Genomic DNA, 22,145 nt, shown 5'->3' with positions numbered 1-22,145 from the left:
GCCGGGGAGGAAAGGGGCCCCGGGCGTAGGTGCGCGCTCCGCGGGTTCTTTCCGAACAGGTGGGGACCGCAGGGGCGAGCCGTAGCTTTCACCGGAGGGCGAAGTCCAAGATGAGAGGTTTGTGGGGCCAGAGCTGAGCTGTGTCTGCATTTAAGCGAAACCGCAGCACGACTTGGACAAATTAGCGAAGGCAAACTCTGGGAGTTTGCTTCTCCCGCAGAGCTGGCAGAGGCAGGGTTTTTAAAAAATTTGTAACCAACCGAACGAAATGCTTGGCGTCTTCGAGTTTTGAAGAGAGGTGCAGACTGTTTCCGTCTCCGCCAGCTCGACTCTGAGCACAGTAGGAGGATAGCAGCGGCTGCCCCTTTAGGGGCACATGCCCGCCAGAGAGGGAGAGCAGTTACTTCTTAAGTCTTGTGGTGCCTGATCCTCGGAGATCATTTAGAGAACCATTTTGAGCAATTATTGCTCTGTTACTGCTGAGTGAAATGTATTGTCGAAGGGCTGTGTTCAAATAAAAACACGCAATGATTATACTAAAATTCATGTTAAAGCATCAGTCGGATCAAGTCACCTCTCATCCCACACCCAACCCGGAATGACAGCCCGGGGCACTGATCTGGCATCCCATACCTCTCCGACCTAACTAACAGCCTATGCCCTCCCTTCCTCTAATCCGTGGTCGCCCATGCCTTTCTTCCACACTCAGGCGTTCCTGCCTCAGGCCATTGACGGTCACTTCCACCTGAACCCAGAGAGCTCTTCTCTGTGTGGTTCTCACCCTCACTTGTCTTTGCTCCTATGTCACCTCTTTTAGGTGACCAGTCTTGACCACCCTATTTAAAAGTGCAACCTGTCCCCTCCTGATGTCCCCTGCCAGTTCTCCTTTGTCTTTTCTGCAAACCACTCATCTTCTAGTTTCCTGTGCCTGTGCTCTCAATCCTGTCCGACTGTGCGATGCCATGGACTGTAGCTTCCCAGGCTCCTCTGTCCATGGAATTTCCCAGGGAAGAAGACAGGAGTGGGTTGCCATTTCCTCCTCCAGGGCCTCTTCCCGACCCAGGGATCGACCCTGCCTCTCTTGGGTCTCCTGCGTTGGCAGGCAGATTCTTTACCACTGTGCCATCTGTTTCCTATATAATTTGCTTATTCCTTATTTTGCCCATCTTCTTCCTGCTAGAATGCAAACTCTACAAGGGCAAGTTTCTTTGTTCGGTGTGTTTCATGTAGTGAAAAGGTATGTTTCATTCATGCTCATAAATGTTTATTGACTGAGTTTGCTACGTTACAAACTTTACCCCAATCTTTATTTTCTTTTTGAGATTTCTCCAACTTTAAATTTTTTAATGGAAAATTTTGTGGCAGAGTGACCTCACTATCCTGATCTCTTAGTGTGTATAAACACAGGCATTTTCTGCAAGAAAAGGAAAAATAATGGTTTCAACTTAAATGACTCTTTGATTTCCAAGTTGTTTTCTGTTAGCAAAACAAGTTTCTATTTTAATCTCAGGAAACATCCATGCCATTTTGGGCTTGGGAAATTATTTTAGGCAAACAGCTTGGTGTCATCCATTTCAGATCTTTCTAATGAACTCCAAAAATGTAGTAGTCAAAATATTTTTTCTGCAGAAAATAAAAATTTTTAAGTGTAATGTAGGCTTGGTTCCAGGTTTCAGTGGCTGCTCCTTAGTCTTTTTCTTTGTTTTATAGGTTCCTGGGTTGAGCAATGGATGATTAGAGAGAAAGGGGCCAACCAACAGGCTAGAAACTGGAGTTGGAAGGAAAGGAGGATGAGGAGTAGGTGAAAACAGGATGTATATCTGGAGTAAGATTGTAGTACCCCCTCTATTTGCCTTTTTTTTTTTTTTTGTATCTTTTCTTTGAGCTAGAAAACACTCCATTCATCTTCCTTCTTTTTTTTTTTTTTTTTTAAATTGGAATATAGTTGATTGACAGTGTTGTGTTAGTTTCAGGTGTGCAGCAAAGTGACTCAGCATCTCCCTTCTTCATACAGACACACTTTCCACTTACCCTTTGGATCCAAGCTTAGCTGACACTTACCCAGGAAGGAAGCCCGTGTACTTTTTCACTTGGCTGAGACTCCTGTAGCTTGTGTTTCTACAGCCCTTTGCGTCCCCTAGAGTAACGCGTCAAGCACTGGTGGAACTGCTTCTCTACCACATTGAGGTTCCCCCAAGACACTAACCAGCAGGAGGGCAAGAGCAGTGTCACTATATCCCTCGTGCCCAGCACGGTACCTGGCACGGGCTGGATTGACTTCTGCTTGGTGATCGTTAGCCTCTCCCTCAAGTCAGCTGTAGTTAATTATATCATTCTTTGTTGAATCATGGAGCAGAGGGGGTTCTAAAAGAATTGCAAGGTCTAATCGGGTAGCCTGATGCAGTTAGGACCACCAGTGCCCATTCCAAAAAAGAAGCGGGGTTCCCATGGGAGTGACATACTGCTATCTCAGTCTTAAAAACAAACAAGAAACATACTGAACAGCGTGCTTTTTGCAATATCTGTATGTTTCCAGTAGGATGACATTTTGGTTAGGTTTCACATGGGATAATGCCACCTTGGAAGGAGTAATCCCAATATCCTTGCACAGAAATCATAATCTTTACTGGTCACAATGTGGCACAGATCAACAGCAAAATAGAACCAAGTAACACAGCTTCCCCCACCCGGAAATCAGAAGCTCTTAATTATTGAGTCTTTTTCTCCCCCAGTAAATATTTACTGAGACCCTACCATGTATTAACCATGTCTATGTGCTAGGACTTCAGCAACAAGACAAAGTTGTGCCCAGAAAAGGTTAACATTGCAGTTGGGGAGCAAGACAATAGGTGCTATGGAGAGAGGGTAAAGGTGTAGAGACTCAAGGAAGGGTAGGTAGTAGAAAGAGATGGGCTGTGATTTTAGGTCACCTCTCAAGTGAAGTGAAGTGAAAATCAATCAGTCATGTCCAACTCTTTGTGACCCCATGGACCATACAGTCCATGGAATTCTCCAGGCCAGAATACTGGTGGGGGTTGCCATTCCCTTCTCCAGGGGATCTTCCCAACCCAGGGATCGAACTCTTGTCTCCTGCATTGCAGGCAGATTCTTTACCAGCTGAGCCACCAGGGAAGCCCAAGAATACTGGAGTGGGTAGCCTATCCCTTCTCCAGCGGATCTTCCTGAGCCAGGAATCGAACCGGGGTCTCCTGCATTGCAAGCGGATTCTTTACCAGCTGAGCTACCAGCACCTCTGGGAGATGACATTTGAGCAGCATTGGGATAAAGGGGGTGTGGGTCACAGGAAAGAGAAAATGTGTTTTCTCTCAGCTTCTCATTGTCAGTGTCATGCAAGACATTCAGCATTTTATTGCTCCTCCTGTCCCATATGCAGCGGTGCTTAGGGACAGGATTACTGCTTCAAAAACTCCCATAGAGCAGTTCTCTTTTTAGGAAAAGAGAAGGATGAGGAGCACACAGCTGCTCATTCACAGCAGTCTTGACTCCCAGCTGAGCAAGAATTTTGGCGATGCAGTGCCCTGGCCATGGAGGGAGGGCCTTGGTCAGACAGTCAGGTCACCCCTGCTTCTACTACCTGATCCATGAACCATGTCAGAAATGACTGTTGGAGCAGATACTTTCCTTGGGGCTGTACATCATTGTCAGTTCTTTTTCTACTGATACAGATTTGAAGGCCTGACTGTTTCTTTAAAGAAGCTAATAGAGCTATCACATTTTCAGGCCAGAATTAAGGTTTCTGTGGCTTTAAGATTTCCTTAAAACCCTAATAGGCTTCTAATTGTTTCCAGTCAGTTCCCTGTGCAGATAACCATAACCAAAGTCTTTTCTAGTCCTAGTTCTTAAGCCTGCTTTATTTCTTTGCTTCCTTGTGTCCATACTTAACTCTTTCATCTTAATGGAGGCCACCTTGAGGCTAGCTTAAATAATAGGGTTGTTTGGGAAGGTGACACCCTTACCTTGATCCTCACCACAAGGCGTGGATCCCTATATTTATATTAATGTTCAGGACATAAAAGCAGTTGTCTTTTTCAACCCTGGGAGGCCTGAAATTTCTGGACATTCTCATTTCCTGCCATTTCTGCTTGCAAAAACAGCTAGTCCTTGCCTGAGCCCACCTCTTTCTTAAGATACCTTATAAAAGCAACAAGGAGCGGCACATATACAAAGATTTTCATTTTTTAAAATGATATCCCCTTTATCTGGATATATACTGTACCTTCCAAGTGAGCATAAGTAATGATTTTACAAAATGACATGTGTCACAAGCTTTCCAGCCTACAAACAGCAGCTGTACAGTTAATACCATAACTGTAGCATACCACCTCTTCAAAGAAGAGATAATTCCAATACTATGTAAATTCTTTTAAAGTATCAAAAAAGAAACACTTACAAATTATTCCTGAGAAGTCATTGATATCTACACCCAGAAAAAGTGTTTTCATATATGCACACATATACAGATATGACTATCAAAGCAAAAGCCCTAAATAAATGATTAGCAAGTACAGTCCAGGAATATACTGAAAGAATCCATTGCAATCAAGTTGACAGAAACCTTTATGTGGGTAAAGGGCTAACAAAATCCTTTCCCCTTCTGCATGAGAATTTGACCTTATGCTAACTTTTTAGCACTGTTCCCCTGGCAACCTGATAAAGTGATTTGTGAACTATGTTGCTATGTTGCTGGTAAAAATGGACCCCTGATTGGTAAACTGCATTTAGACAAGGAGAACCACCTATGCCTGATGCATAGCATTGGACCGACCTGAGTTCAGTGCCTCTTCTAACTGGGCATGTCCCTTGCAGAGGCCTTGGACATTAGGCCAATGGAATTGTCACGAGAGATGGAACCAAAGATGGATCACCATTGGTTGAATCTGCAGATGTGGGCCATATACTGTGCCACAATCTTTTATTTAAGGGTCTTGAGCATCTGTGGAGTTCGGTCTCCATGGGGGTCCTGAAATCAGTCCCCTGTCGATATGGAGGGACCACTGTCTTTAGTGCCAATAATTCTCATCCATCTTCAAATAATTCTGCAGTGACAATGGAAGACTTTGATGGGCCTTCGGTTCTATTTTAAACATCACCAGAAGAACTGAAATAGGCATGAATGGCTCACCAACAAATTAGAAAGAAGTTTCGAGAGTTATGAAATAGTCATGTTAAGTTTCCTAACTTTCAACTCTTTTAAATTTGTATCGTAATACTGGAGTGAGTTGCCATTTCCTACTCCAGGGGATCTTCACGACCCAGGGACTGGACCCACATCTCTTATGTTTTCTGCATTGGCAGGTGGATTCTTTACCACTGCACCACCTGGGCATGATCTGATGCAGATTTCAAAAAATTTTATTCATGTTTTTGTGTATAAAATAGACAGAGTCTTCTGTGCTGTCAATACATTGTTAGTATCACAAAACCAGGAGGGGTAACACTAGCCAGCTCCTTTAACACGTTACTCACAATCTCTTTGGCTTAACAGAATTAAATTCCTTTCATTTGTGCACAGATTTAATGAAGGTTGGACAGTTTTCCTAAGTGGTCCTTTGCAAGTGGCTCTTCAGGGATCTGGGCTCCTTCTGTCCTGCGGTTCTGTCTTTCCAGAGTTCTTCTCCTGTAGCCACAAGGCCAAGGGAGAGAGAGAGCCCAGGCAATCATTTCTGGGGGTTGTGGCATTCCACTGGCTACTACCCAGTTACATGGCTCCAACTTAACTGTGAGAGAATTTGGAAAGAATATTTTTCCAGTGTGCCAAGGAGGAAAATGAAAACTTTTCATCTAACACCTAGCATTGCCTTTGCCTCAAGAAATCAGTGAACTTTGTATTTAACTACTGCCAGAAAGGAAGCCTAACATTTAACTATGACATCACTGAAAAATCATTATACTTGGAAATCATTCTCCAAAATTCACTTAGTCAATGATTTTCATCATACAGCGGGCCAATATATCTACTTAGGAATTCTTAATATATAACTCACCCAATTAAATTAGGTAAACTGTATATAATACCTAATCAAGCAGCTGGTACATGTAGTAAGTACTCAACAAACACTGACTCAACTCAAGGGAAGGTTTTACTGCTGGGAATTAAATGCTTCTCTAAGATTTTCTTTTATGGCCAAGACAGGCATCTTCAAATACTTGCCTTAACATTTTCTATGCCTCAACCAGCTCTGATAATGCTATGTTGTGAATCTCTAATCTCAGTTTTGCTTTTATCAAAGTTTTTGAGCAAATTCAGCTGCCTAAAATCCTCTTGCATCTCACTGCCACATGGGGGAAGTACTAGTTAAGCTTTTCACCTTTCCTACTAAATTATCAACCTACTCTTCTGGTCTCTAAAGCGTGGCTCTGTTCTCAAACAACATGGAAGACCATTCTTTAGGCAAAACTTTGGTGCTTATAGAAATCCTTCTTAAATGATGTTTATAGAAGCTAGTCTAGGTAGGGGGTGTGCTATCTAACAACCCCTGTGGTTTCCCAAACATTAACTCAATCAAGTTAGTCTCTTGGAATTTAACCTGGAACCTGGAAGACTTACTAAATTGGGTTTACAGCTTTAATGGGTTTATTATAGGATATAGCTAAATAAGATCTGCACCTGTACTTTCTGGAAGATTGTCATGGATGTTATCTGATACATCTGTCTCCATCCCTTAAAGTAGTTAATTTCTTACAGAATTTCAGGCCAATAAATGTGTTTCTTTGGAGAAAATTTTGTCTTCTATTTTCTGATGAATACTTACTGTATCAAGTTTCCTTTTTAAAAGTGGGTTCCAGAAAACTATGGAGACAGTAAAAAGATCAGTGTTGACAAGGAGAAGGGGATGATGAACAGAGCACAGAGAATTTTTAGGGCCGTGGAACTATTCTGTATCATACGATGATTGTGGGATACATGCCATTATACATTTGTTGAAACCCACAGAAAGCACAACACCAAGAGTGAACCTTAGCGTAAACTATGGACTTTGGGCGATTATGACGTGTCAGTGTAGGGGCACGGACGGTGGCAAGTGCACCACTTTGGTGGGGACACTGATAATGAGGAGGGGACGGGAGTGTATGGAAAATCTCTGAACCCGCCTTTCCGTTTCGCTGTGAATCGAAAACTGCTCTAAAAAATAAATCTATTAAAATTTTTTAAAAGAGAGGGTTTATAATTTTACCATGAATTTTCCTCAATAGTTTAAATTTTATGTGGCAGTTGTGTTTAATGTATTTACTTTAAATTATGGGCGATTAAAATATTCATGTAAACGTGGAAGATAAATTATGTATGTATTTATTATTATACAATATATTATATGATATATATGTAATATTTAATTATTATAAAATTATATATATTTTTAATATAAATTATATAAATACAATTTTAAAGTGTCTACTATGAAGCTCAGAGTTAAATTCTGCCTCGAGTTATTTAAACTCTTGGATTAGCGTGTGTGCTCATTTCTTGCATTCACTAGTCCCAATTTTCTCTTTCTGTTTTACTTCCTAACATGCTGTGATATAATGGGCTTCCCTGGTGGCTCAGACGGTAGAGAATCTGCCTGCAATGTGGGAGACCTGGGTTCAATGTAATAAATGTCTATTTAGTCTTTGTTCTGGTTCCTGGCACAGAGCTTCTAAAACCTTTGTAATCACCTGAATAATTAAGGGTGAGTGGAGTGTCTTTTGTTATTCACGATAAGTCCCTTTTGACCACATTGTTGTTTAGACCCTAAGTTGTGTCCAACTCTTACAAACTCATGGACTGTAGCCCACCAGGCCCCTCTGTCCATGGGATTTTCCAGGCAAGAATACTGGAGTAGGTTGCCATTTCCTTTTCCAGGGGATCTTCCCAACCCAGGGATTGAACCCGTGTCTCCTGCGATGGCAGGCGTTTTCTTCATCGCTAAGCCACCAGGGAAACCCCATTTTGATCATACTTGTGTTTAAGTTAGTGAGGTGATTCTCGATGGAACTCTAGATACCTTAGGATGGGGGCTGGTTGCTAGAGGAACCAGCCATGTGACTAGATGGTTGGATCTTTCAGGCCCATCCTGGGATCTCTGAGGAGGGGAGAATGGCTGGAGACTGAGTTAATGGCTAAAGATTTAATCAGCCATGGCTACATAAGGAAGTCACCATAAAGGCTTAAAGGACTGGGGTTCAGAATGATTCCAGATTGTTGAAGGCATCCATATACCAGGAGGGTAGTGATCTGGAGAGGGCATGAAGCTACCCCCCTTTTCACACATATGTTGCCCTTTGTATCTCCACTTAGCTGTTCCTGAGCTATATCCCTTATAATAAACTGGTGACAGTAAGTAAAGTATTTCTTTGAGTTCTGTGAGCCATTCTAGCAAACTATTAAACTTGAGGAGAGACTCATGGGAACCTCTGGTTTATAGCTGGTTAGTCAGAAGTTCCAGTGACAAGCTGGGACAGGTGACAAGTGTCTGAAGTGGGGACAGTCCTTTGGGACTGAGCCCTTAACTTGTGGAGTTTTTTCTAACTCTGGGTAGTTAGTGTCATAATGAATTAAATTGCAGGGCACCCAGCTGGTGTCACAGAGAATTGGAGAACTGCTTGGCATGGAAAGCCCACACATTTGGTGTCAGAAGTATTGTGAGTAGGAAGAAACAGAGTTTTCTTTTATTATCCTTATTTTATATTATCATTTCTTGAGGTTTTTCTCCAAGTTCATTTTGGAAAGAAACAAGGCCAAAATAAGTTCAATAAGTAAAAAGATAAAAATATAGTCTCCCAACTATTAAGATTTAGGTTTGATCTAAAAGCTGTAGCTTAATTGTTGTTTTAGGATTTTCCATCAAAATTTTTTTTCCCCTGCTTCTAACACTGAGTTATGTTCTCCAGAAATTCTTTAAATTTTGAATTGTTCTAGCTTACCTGTAAATAGATAGTTCACATTCTTTGTAACAGTTCACGTTTGCACCCCCCCCATTCAAACAATAAAATCTGTCTTCCATAGAATAGATTAAGTTTTTCTAAATGAAGGTGTGAATACAACTCCAAGACCTCACAGCTGTTTGTTGGGAAGTTTCTTATGTGAAACCTAAATGAGTGAAGACCATGTTTACTCATCTGTCCCAGATGATAAAGAACCCACCTGCTAATGCAGGACATGTAAGGGATGTGGGTTCGATCCCTGGGTTGGGAAGATCCCTTGGAGGCGGGCAGGGCATCCCACTCCAGTATTCTTGCCTGGAGAATCCCATGGACAGAGGAGCCTGGTGGGCTACACTCCATGGGGTCACAAAGAGTTGGACACGACTGAAGTGACTCACGCATGTCCCGGCTGGAGAAAACAAAACACCATACAATATACCGACAAGCTATATGGTCTACTGAATGAGCCAAGCCCTACTCCCCAGTGCAAATAAGATGAAATATAAATTTGTGAAAATTGAACAGCTGAAAATATTGCTTGATGAATGTTTTTAATTACAGTGTCTTCAACTCTGGTAAATGTGCATATTAACTACAATGTATTAATTTACAAAATAATCCATCAAAGAAATCAAATCACTCTAGCAGTATTGTCTTGTTTGTTTAAATACATATCTGGAAATACTGTGACTGGGAAGAACTTTACTTAAGGAAAAATTAATGCAGGATAGCACTTAATGGTTGTTCAGGCTTCAAGTTTAATTTTACTCTGATAAATACCAGTTGAGCTCTAACTGGACCTCTCTGAACCTCAGTTTCCTCTTCTATTATAAAAGAATACTAATGTATTGTGTATACATAATTTCCTGTATATTATGATGTTTTGACATCATAAGAAACCATTCTGGCTGCAGAGAGACTGCCCCTCCCTGGTCTAGCTGATTCTTACAGTTGGCAAATGGCCCAGCCTGGAGCATGACTTTGATATGCAAACTAACCTTTCCAGAGCCCTATCTCTTCTATCTGGTGCATATTCAATCCACCCCAGAGGCAATATTCCTCTGCTTTAATTATCCCAGGGCTAGGTGCCAGGAACTAGGGATCACTCTACAGGTCAGAGCCAACAGACTATATTCCAACTTGCCAGTCCTAAACTGTTTACCCTGCCCTGCCTTGCCTTTTGCATGATCACCTCAATAAAGTAGCCTAAGTGCTTCCCCCACCCCAACTCCTGTCTTCTGCCTTCTAACCACCCTGTTTTTTCCCATTGGCCTTGCTTGGTGTGCCTCCTGCCTCTAGGACCTGTGAGTATAATAAACCTTGTTTCTTCCTGACTATCTCATTAAAGAATATAAAACAACCAACATGTGTCTTGCAGAGTTACTGTGAAAATATAATGCCATCATTACCGTCCCTAGTACGGAGAAAACCTTCAATGAACAGTTGCTATTAGGAAAAGTAAGCCTAACATAGGAAGTATTAATATAATTCCATCATTAATGATCTGGACCACCATCCATGCTCATACTTTATCTGAATATAAAGCTTTGGAGGGCCTGCCCCTCTGTCTCTTGACACAGCATCTGAGATAGAAAGGAATGCTGGACCATTTCTGCATTCTTATGAACATGTCTTTTTTTTTTTTTTTTTTGCCACAGGGATTTCCTGTCTCTTACTGTCATAGAGGCTGGAAGCAGAGGCTCCTGTCTTTCAACAACAGGTATGAATTCTGCCAACAGTCTAGCCAACTAATGCTTCCAGATAAGGAGGGATTCACCTGGACTAGAGACATAAAGAGTTTATTATTTTAATGAATTAAAGATGAAAGTGGAACATACCAACTCAAAAGAAGGGAACGAAAACACTGACTGGGTTTGATACCCAGGTTCGGTTTCTAGGAGCAGCACCAAATGCTCCCCATCAGGCGGGAGTTGTTTTCTTGGCTCGTGTCAACCCTTGGCGCGAGCAGCTCAAGTTTCTTTATAGTCTCGGAGAGAGATTTATTTTGAACAGGTATCTACTGCCTAACTCTTGTGTGTGTCTCATACTGTGTCATAGCTATGTCCTATCCAGCCTTTCAGGCGAGCCTCATCCCTTGGAGTCATTTAATTTGGTTTTGTTTTCTAAAAACAAACAAAACAACCCCCTACAAAACCTATAAAAAAGATTATGGTCACCATGCTGTTGCCTTCTGTATGGTAGTGAGTCCATCTTTTTTACTCATCAAAAGTAACCCCAGGATGAGCTAGGAGAAAGGAGATTAAAATCTAATAGGTCAGACATATGCTATTATATATAGAATGGATAACCACAAGGTCCTACTGTGTAGGACAGAGAACTGTATTCCATATCCTATAAACCATAACAGAAAAGCATATTTAAAAAAGAATGTATATATATATATAACTGAATCACTTTGCTATACAGCAAAAATTAATACAACATTGTAAACCATCTATATGTCAAATAAATTTTTTTTAATGTTAAAAAAAAAAATTACAGATAAGGAGTAAAGGCTCCCAAGGACTTTAGTAACATCCTGGAAACTAAAGGGGTCATACAACTAAAGATTCTTCAAATTACTGATAATGGGATTTATGAAGGAATGAAGGAATATGTTGGCCTTACCATCTGTGGGAAAGGTGTGGGGCTCCTTAGGGATGTTTCTCTCCTTTCCCACTGACCTACCTGTGTCTTTAACATTTATTTTCTCCACTAAAAGTTTGACAAGTTGTTTGGAACATTATCACATTTATTATTAATTTTTTGGAAATAGTCATGCTGCTTGAAATATGAAAGGTAAGAACATCAGATATGCAACAAAATCAAAGACAAGAGTTCCAGTTCTAACAGTGGTGGACAAGGATGTTTTGAACCAACCCTCTCTTTGAGCATTAGAAATGTTACCTAGGTGGTAAGGAACTGGGTTAGTAGGGTCTGGATATGGGGACAGAGGGAAGCCCAAACAAATGAGTGTGAAATTCATTGCTTTTCTTTTCAGTGTGTGTGTGTTTGTGTGTGTGTGTGCACACACTCAGTCATATCCACCTCTTTGTGACCCCATGGATTGTAGCCTGACAGGCTCCTCTGTCCATGGGATTCCCCAGGCAAGAATACTGGAGAAGGTTACCATTTCCGACTCCAGGGGATCTTCCCAATCCAGGGATTGAACCCACGTCTCTAGTGTCTCCTGCATTGGCAGGCAGAGCCTTTACCACTGTGCCGCCCAGGAAGCCCCTTTTCTCCTTCATGCAAATGCCAATTCTAAAAGTGGGACCTGAGAGACTGGACCCTGAGTAGAGCTTTCCGCAGATGTGTGGGTCATGGGAAGAAATATTAGCGGCCAGAGCTTGCCGAGGAGGATGGGACCTGGTAAACCAGCAACCCCCTCCCCTCCAGGGACTGTTTTGGAATCTCAAAGGATAAGAGTATGAGTATGGGTAGAGACTATGAATAAGAGTATGCTGGATGGGTAGAAACTAGCCTCACAAAGACCAGAGCCTGATTGCCTAGGTGATCTGTGTCTGCTAGTCCTCTAGCACAGCTGCTTGCCAGAGGCAAACCAAACCCTTTCTGGAGGGAGATAACATCGCCTATGACCACAGATGATCTCTGAATGTTTTATTGCAAAATCTAGCAATCAGTTAAAAAGTATCAAGCACATAAATAGATGAGACTCAAAGGAAAAGAGAAAAGGACAGAAATGGGCTTATAGGGAGTATGGACTTGAGAGTTATTCAGTAAGAATTTTTGAAAATTAGGATTAACACGTTTAAGAAATTAGAAGGCCAGAATGATAAAACTGGGAGAGAATAGGAAATGAAGATAAAAGTTAAAAAGGACAATTCTAGAATTCAAAACACAATAACTGATATTAAGATTACAGTGAATAGGTTTAAATAACGATTAGATACAGTTGAACAAGAATCCGGTAAGTGAGAAGAAAGAATCGAGGTTGAATCATGGAGAGACAAAAGGATGGAAAATACACAGAAGAGTATGAGTGACATCAGGGATAGGTGAAAAAGTCTAAAATATATGAACTGTAAACCCAGAATGAGAGAGAGAGACAGCAGGACAGAGAGAATGGGACAGAATAAAGGTATGCAGAGATAATGACTGAGAATTTTCCAAAATTTCTGAAAAATATCAAGCCAGATTTAAAAAGCATCATGAACCCCAAGTAGAATGTTATAAAGAAAACCATATCTAGATGATACTGGTAAGATCAGAGATAAAAATCTTAAAGCAGTTAAAGATACACAAAGTTTACTGGCTATTCTTACTTCCTTTCCTAGGGTGGGGTAAAGAGGAGAGTTTTGTGCGGAGGTCTGTACAGAACATGGGCATTGAACTTGGCTTTGCTTTACTCTGTGTTTCTGTCCATTCATTGCCAGTTATACTTAGGGGACACCGAAGCAGCATTCCTGTTTCAGAATCCTTACAGCATTTTCTTATGACAGTGGGTATTCACTTGGAACTTAAATTCTGCTCTGCACTGTATATATAAGTAGGTTTGAGCACTTGTGATGGAGTGGGTGAGTGCATGCTCAGTTGCTAAGTCATAGTCGACTCTTTGTGACCCCAAGGATTGTAGCCCATCAGGCTCCTCTGTCCATGGGATTTTCCAGGCAAGAATACTGGAGTAGGTTAACATTTCCTTCTCCATATGATGAGGTATGGAGAAGGCAATGGCACCCTACTCCAGTACTCTTGCCTGGAAAATCCCATGGACGGAGGAGCCTGGTAGGCTGCAGTCCATGGGGTCGCTAAGAGTTGGACACAACTGAGCGTCTTCACTTTCACTTTTCACTTTCATGCATTGGAGAAGGAAATGGCAAACCATTCTGGGGTTTTTGCTTGGAGAATCCTAGGGACGGGGCAGCCTCATAGGCTGCCATCTATGGGGTTGCACAGAGTCAGACACGACTGAAGCGACTTAGCAGCAGCAGCAGCAGCAGCAGCATGATGAGGTAGATCTCATTATGATGCCCAATTTTAGGTAAGCAAACCAGGGCTTGGAAAAGTTGTCATGTGGCTCAGATCAGAGGGCTAGTAAGAAGTAAAGCCTGACTTCATGACTCTTGCTCCCCTCACCTATGTTATCCAGTGGAAAGTGTAAACTTCTGATGGGACATTACAACCCAACTTTCCATTCTCTCATACCACTTATCCTCAACTTGCTCAAATAATACTAACAACCCTCGCAATGATGACTGACTTTCTTGAGCACATACAATATACCAGCACTCATTTACTTCTCACATCCTTCTTGTGAAGTAGGTAGTAGTATTCTCCCATTTTACATATTAAAACACTGAGGCACAAAGAGGTTAAGTAACTTGCAAGGTCCACAGCTGTTCAGTGGTGAAGCTGGAATCCAAAACTAGGCAGTTTGGGACTTCCCTGGTGGTACAGAGGTTAAGAATCTGCCTGCCAAAGCAGGTGCCACCAGTTCGATTCCTGGTCCACGAAGATCACACATGCCGTGGAGCAGCTAAGCCTGTGTACCACCACTACTGAGCCCGAGTGCCACAACTACAGAAGCCCATGTGCCTGGAGTCTGTGCTCTGCAACAAGAGAAGCCACTGCGATGAGAAGCCCGTGCACCACAGTGAAGAGTAGACCCACTCACTGCACCTAGAGGAAGTCCATGCAAAGCAATGAAGACCCAGCACAACCAAAATAAATAAATGAATAAGGAAAGAATTTAAAAAACAACAAAACAATTGGGCAGTTTGGCTTCAGAGCCTGTTTCTGACCATCATGTTTCCTGCTCTTTGTGCATGCGTGCTCAGTCATATGGAGAAGGAAATGGCAACCCACTCCAGTATTCTTGCCTGGAGAATCCCAGGGACGGAGGAGCCTGGTGGGCTGCTGTCTATGGGGTTGCACAGAGTTGGACATGACTGAAGCGACTTAGCAGCAGCAGCAGCAGCTCAGTCATGTCTGACTCTTTGTGACCCCACAGACTGTAGCCCACCAAACTCCTCTGTTTGGGATTTCCCAAGCAAGAATACTGGAGTGAGTTGGCATTTCCTCCTCCAGGGGATCTTCCTGACCCAGGGATCAAAACTGAGTCTCTTGCGTCTCCTGCTTGGCAGGTGAATTCTTTGCCACTGGGTCACCTGGAAAGCCTTACTGTTATTCATTAACGGAAGTAGAGGGAAAGAGAGTGAACCGTGTCCACCAGGACAAGGTTGGAAGCATCGTAATTGTGGCTGTTAAAACAGCACACACCTTGGCTATGAATAACCTTATTTGTAGAGACATCAAGAAAAGGCAAATGATCTCACAGGAAACCTCAATCCATCAGGATTTGGGGCATTCTTCACAACCTATGCGGTCATGTGTATTTTCCCCACAAGGTGAATGTTTAACTCATGTCTTTACCACAATTATTTTTATCACATATATTTCATTCTCTTATTTGTGTATCTCCCCAAGTTCATTTTACTTTTACCTATCCCTTAGGTTGGGGCTTCCCAGGTGGCACAATGGTAAAGAACCTGCCTGTTAATGCAGGAAATGCAAGAGACATGGGTTCGATCCCTGGGTTGGGAAGATCCCCTGGGGTAGGAAATGGCAACCTGTTTCAGTATTCTTGCCTGGAAATCCTATGGATAGAGGAGCCTGACAGAGTACAGTCCATGGGGTCACAAAGAGTTGGACATAACTGAGCGACTGAGTGCGCACATCCCTTGCTAAGTCGCTTCAGTCGTGTCCAGCTCTATGTGACCCCATAGATGGCAGCCCACCAGGCTCCGCCGTCCCTGGGATTCTCCAGGCAAGAACACTGGAGTGGGTTGCCATGTCCTTCTCCAATGCATGAAAGTGAAAAGTGAAAGTGAAGTCGCTCAGTCATGTCTGACTCTTTGCGACCCCATGGACTGCAGCCCACCAGGCTCCTCCATCCATGGGATTTTCCAGGCAAGAGTACTGGAGTGGGGTGCCATCACCTTCTCTGACACATCCCTTAGGTAAAAGATAAATGAACTGACTTTATACCAGAAATAGTCCTTTGCTGGATCCCAAATAAGTTGAAGCTGGACAAGAATGCTAAGACCCCCAGCTCTTGTTTAGCAAACTTTAGAAGGAGAAAATCACCATGACAAGAACAGGCCTACTGCTCAGGGAAGATGGTAAATGTTAACAGATGCCAGGAGGAGACAAAGCCAGTCAATAGCTGCTGTTCTTCTCCTTCAAGGAAAATGAAGCATGTTCACATTGAAAAGAGTAGGGCAAATGTAAAGTGAGGCATAAATTTTACAATGCACTCTCTATAAAGGAATTAAATTACAAATTATGATGGTATGATTTCCTCCAAGGCCATATATATCTAATCCAATACTGTAATTAACATTGAGTTTTAAATGTCGCTAGTCTCAGAAGAGTGAATCCACAAGTCTTGGGTGGAAGTATTTCAGAGAGGATGTCATTATCAAATACTCCCTTGCTGTCAATGGAGTCAGACATGTGGAATTTCTAAAACAGGAAGGCTTCACCCGAGGTCTTAGGGCTCATTTAGTTGCAAGGAATACAACCTCACTCTGGCTACTTCATGTTAAGAAGATTTATTATACAGAAGCTCCTCACAGAATTCAAGACAGGAAGGACAGTCGAGCCCCGTCGGGAATTAGACTTGGAAACTGAAGAGGCTTTGGGGCTATGCAGCTGTTCTGGGGCTGCACGTTCTCGTGCGCATTTTTCTGTTTCCCCTGCCTTGTCCAGCCCCTCCCTGCAGACCGGCGCTCTGTGTGAGCCACACACACACGGCTGTTGATAGCTATCACAGCCTCTCATTCCACAGGACCCTGAAGCCCTCGTCACCACCAGCACGTGACCTCCCAGCCTGTGTCTCTCAGTGCAAATTCTCAAGAGAAAAATAATCAGACTGGTCTGGTTCATGGATCACCTAATTAAGAAGGGTTGGGTTTATTTGGTATAAACATAGGGAAGATAGGCTCAGAGCTCTAGTTGGCCAAGAGACAGAGGGGTTCTTCAAGAAGAGAACCGGGAAGAAATCTCAAAATGTGTCCCTAGTCACTATGATCTGGACCTAGGGTTTCAGTGTCCTGGAACCCTCTCAGTATCTTGAACAACCACCAAGGACAAGTTCAAATACTGGGACAAGCTTTGGGGGAAAAAAAACAATTAAAATGGAAAAAATAGTATATAAATATATGTAAATTATTCCCCACCAAATGAGATTTAAGCTCATGAATTACTCTCCATCAATGAAATGAATGAGATGGTTGGATGGTATCACGGACTCGATGGACATGAGTTTGAGCAAGCCTTGGGAGTTGGTGAGGGACAGGAAAGCCTGGCGTGCCCAGTCCATGGGGTTGCAAGGAGTCAGACATGACTGAGCAACTGAACTGAACTGAATGAAGCGAAATTCTAAAACTGAAATAAAAACTTTTAGTGACACATTTGATCATTAACTGAAGATTTTTAGGACAAATACCAATGGAGTTGTGTACCTAAGATCAACATAATGTGATACATTAGGCATACAATATCCAATATCCAGGTATATGCAATAAATATTGATCAATACATGATTTTAAAGCAAAATGCTTTATTGTGCTATAACTTGTCTGAAACAATATAAACATTTCAGAAGCATCATCAGAGAGTAACATTTTTCATTTTCTCTCTGATACCTTCACCTAACCCCATTGGAGTTCACTTTTATTTATTTTTTTTTATTTTATTTTTTTAAATTTTATTTTATTTTTAAACTTTACATAATTGTATTAATTTTGCCAAATATCAAAATGAATCCGCTACGGGTATACATGTGTTCCCCATCCTGAACCCTCCTCCCTCCTCCCTCCCCATACCATCCCTCTGGGTTGTCCCAGTGCACCAGCCCCAAGCATCCAGTATCGTGCATCGAACCTGGACTGGCAACTCGTTTCATACATGATATTTTACATGTTTCAATGCCATTCTCCCAAATCTTCCCACCCTTTCCCTCTCCCACAGATTCATAAGACTGTTCTATACATCAGTGTCTCTTTTGCTGTCTTGTACACAGGGTTATTGTTACCATTCACTTTTAAACCAGAGCAGGGCGTGGATCAGAAAGTTTCAAGACAGCTTCTGTTGCCACCGTCATCCCCAATAGGATCAAAGCCAGAGCCAAATACTAGCCCCACCCAGATTTGGGGGCCAGACAGAGGGGACTTCATGGAATGTAACCAACTGGCTTGACTTCAAATTCCCAGGGCCATTGTTTCAGGATTAGAATTTATCTCTGGTAGTGGAATAGTTTAATACTGAAATATTCTCATTTTTGAATACTGAATGTTTTTAATAGTCTATTTCCAACTAAACATTTAAATATTAATTTAACATGCAATAGTAAATATTAAAATGTTTATATTCATTGTTTAAAAAAATAGTGGTAAATCCTATTCAAGCAAAAAAAATCATTCGATTATACAGTTGTCAATATTCTTTAGAAGAGTTTGAAACTTGGCTTTTTAATTTTAGTCTTGCAGGTATAATTAAAATAAAATCCATTTTGTCCATTAGTTTGATTTTGCATTCTGTTTGAAGCATGTATGATTTTTTTTTTATATCCAGTTTCCATGCCACTTTGTCACTGTATTGTTATTTTGTTTGAATCCTTTTACATTAAACTTCTGTGTATTGAGTGGTTGTCATTTTCAGCCAAAATTAAAAAAAAAAAAAGTTTCATAGTGTTCTAACACTTGAGGCTATCTTATTTTAAATCCAACTTCAGTTTTAAATGAAAGACAAACAGCATTTTTCCAGAGGGGAAAGAAAATATATCTGTAATTCATTGGCCATTGGCACTTGGCATACACTATTTATTCCTTGGCCTTTATTTGCAGAGAGGGAAGTGAAGTTGGACAACTAAGTAGAATTTTTCATTTCTTTTCTAGAAAAAAAACAACAGCACTGGTAAGTCAGTACTATTCCTGGTTCTCAGATGAAGAACTTGAGACTTTGAGAGGTTAAGTAGCTCTCACTCAGGGCCACATAGCTAGTAAGTGACAGAGTCTGCTTGCTAAGTCAAGTGTGTCTGATTCTGAAATCCATGCTGTATAGCACCTTGTGGCCTCATGATTCCACAGTTGTAGATCTGCAGGTATTCCCAGGTCAGAGAACATGTATGTTTGAGTTAGTTACAGCCCACTTCAGTGTAAAAGCTCCATGTTAAGTGTTATGTGTATGTAGAAGCAGGCTGGGGCTGTAGGAAGGTGATTATTTCAGTCCATCATTACAAAATTGCACACACTGTAGCCTTGTGACAATGCACTTTCTCTTGCAAAAGAGGAGAAAACAGCTGATAATATAATGACAACAGAGCCCTGTGCACTAAACTCTCATTAGGTTTGAATTATTATAGCTAGAGGTAGACCCACAGACGTTGTACTGTAATTACATGAAAGGAGCACCATAAAGGCTATTTCTCTTTTCCCCCCCACTCTCAATTCACTCTCAGAACATACGCCAACACCTGGTTCAGACTACACAGTGATCACATCATTGCCAACCCAGGACTCACAGTTACAGCAGCAGAGGCCTCCTACCCTCCTTCATCTCTAGTTTAACCTGCTGTTCCTAACCCCCCACCCTGGTCCTCTGGCCCCACTTCTCCAGACACATTTTCATAAGCCTCAGAAACTACCTGGCAATATGGCAAATACTGAAGGTTCATCTGGGAGCTGCACTGGGGACCCAGCGGCATCTCTCACATCCCAGTCTCCTTAACCCCACCCAGCAGGGCCCAGGCTCCTTTGGACCTGATGTCCTAGACCTCTGCCTCTGGTTTGCACATCCTAGGCTATTCTATTCTCAGTGTTCCAAGATTAATGGTTATTACAGTTTGTAAAAGGAACATTGTTTTTTTATTGGGGGATTCTGGAGATCTTACTAGGAAAACGTCTCAAAGCCATTTATACTCTACTTGACTGGGTAAAGACTGAGAACTCAGAAGATGTCACAGCATCTTCTATAAATTGAGGTAAAGAGTCATGGATGGGACTAGTTAAAATCAGGACATTCCTTTGGCCTCTCAACCAAAATGTAGCATCTAAGTGACCACTGATGTGCTGTATCAGACCCAGGAGGCTGCTGCCAGGAAATGCCTTATCCAAGCACCACCTGAGAAGGAGTCTGAGCTGTAGACTCAGGTTTTTCCTCCTAATCTCCCCTCAGAACCTCCTTTAGGTTCTGTTACAGGCTTCCTTTTAAGAGAAAGAGCCATGCATGTCTGCTTTTGTTGGATGATAAAAAGTAGCTGTGACAAAGACATGATGTAGAAGCTGCAATGGAAACACTTTAAATAACTATTTTCCTTCAGTGATGAGAAAAAGAAATATTTTAGGGTAATAATCTAAAATTTTATATTTGTGATTTTAAGTAGTGAGGATAACTAAATTAATATAAATAAATAATAGATTTATGGTTATTTCGTCTATATCCCTACAAGTTTATATGCACAAAAGTGAAAGCGAAGGTCGCTGGGTTGTGTCAACTCTTTCCCACCCCATGGACTGTAATCTGCCAGGCTCTTCTGTCCATGGTTACTGGAGTGGGTAGCTGTTCCCTCCAAGGGATCTTCCCAATGCAGGGATCAAACCCAGGTCTCCCACATTGCAGGCAGATTCTTTACCATCTGAGCCACCAGGGAAGCCCAAGAATACTGGAGTGGGTAGCCTATCCCTTCTCCAGCGATTCTTCCTGACCCAGGAATTGAACTGGTGTCTCCGGCATTGCAGATGGATTCTTTACCAGCTGAGCTACCAGGGAAGCCCTTATATGCACAAGTGGGACCAAAAAAATTGGGAAAAGGAATATCTCATGGAAAAATGTGGATCCCATCATTTGTTATTAAATGATTGCTTTTTTAATCTCTCCATCTATTCAAATGTTTGCTTCTATCTCAGTAAATCTTAGGTAGGGAATAATATGATGACAAATAATAATTATTATGACACCTATATGTAAATGAGTTGGAGAATGAAGATCTGGAAAGGTGGATACTGTAGTTACAAAAGAGTACAGAGAGTTGAAAAAGAAGTGAGGTTTTTAAGAACTTTAACTAAGAAAACTTCAACAAGCCTTAATGATGGACCAAGCATAGAGCATGGCATTATAAATAATGAAGTGAATGTGATCCTGAATTTGAGGACTGTTCTTTGGGTAGGATCACAGTAGTGGCAATGTTAAGACTGGCCTGGATCTAATTGTCTCTATCCTGACTCTTCACCCTGAATCCATCTAGTTAAAGACTGCAGATGAGGACAGGGAAGTCAGCTTTCATGACGCAGTAGTTTGTCATTTTCTCCAGGTGGCAAAACCAACTTCTGTTCAATTCCTACACCTTCACTTAAGGGAGAGAAGAAGCCTAAGATGTGAGAGCTCTGAGCAGAAATGGGAAGAAAACGATGGATTCCCTGGCAAGCCTTGTCCCCAGGAATCCTGCACAGCACATGCCAAAGGTTATAACCCTTCTCATAGGCTGACAGTTGTTAAATTTGATATTAAGGTCAATTGGATTGTACAAAGATAAAGGTCCTTTCTTGCAGAAACTCCACTGAGCCCTTAAGCTCATGTTGCCTTCAGCCCTTCTTCCTCATCTTGGTCTATCTGGTATATCTAGACCAGATATATCTACCTGGTATAAATATCTCCTGACTTAGCCCAAGCTACTGGGAACAATTCTTCATTCTCACTCTGTTAGGAAAAAACTGTGGGTAGGAAGTAAATCCCAGTAGACACACTAAACGACTCCCCTCCAAACTCATGCTAGGGAGACTCATAATTATACTTATATTGTTTGGGAGACACTCACAGATACTTTGGAAAGAAGGAGAATTTGATGTTAATGGGGAGGGAGGAGGGAGGAGGGTTCAGGATGGGGAACACATGTATACCTGTGGCGGATTCATTTTGATATTTGGCAAATCTAATACAGTTATGCTAAGTTTAAAAATAAAATAAAATTAAAAAAAATAAAATAAAAAAAAAATAAAATTCAAAATTAGCTAACTGCTCAAATACTCCAAGGGATGGCTTATATGTATATTGGTGAAAGAATGCCTAGATATAAATTGTGAGCTAATGAGTTAGGGTACTATTTAAAACATTATGGCTCTCAGTTTTCTCAAATTAATACAGCAGATATTCAGAAATGCAATTTTAAAAAGATTAGATGAGTTGCGCTGTAGTTTTGA

The 22,145-nt window shown here is 41.6% G+C and overlaps 1 long non-coding RNA gene across 1 annotated transcript; it reads left to right on the top strand.

Annotated features, from left to right (window-relative positions):
* Positions 1 to 516: 516 nt before the first annotated feature.
* LOC129657568 (uncharacterized) lies at positions 517 to 18,590 on the top strand. Its single transcript, XR_008716804.1, has 3 exons — positions 517 to 1,237; positions 10,584 to 10,645; positions 17,972 to 18,590. It is a non-coding gene; the product is annotated as an uncharacterized LOC129657568 (long non-coding RNA).
* Positions 18,591 to 22,145: the final 3,555 nt, after the last annotated feature.

This window comes from Bubalus kerabau, chromosome 7, assembly GCF_029407905.1.
Source record: "Bubalus kerabau isolate K-KA32 ecotype Philippines breed swamp buffalo chromosome 7, PCC_UOA_SB_1v2, whole genome shotgun sequence".
NCBI lineage: Eukaryota > Metazoa > Chordata > Mammalia > Artiodactyla > Bovidae > Bubalus > Bubalus kerabau.
This window is presented reverse-complemented; position numbering and strand designations above follow the sequence as displayed.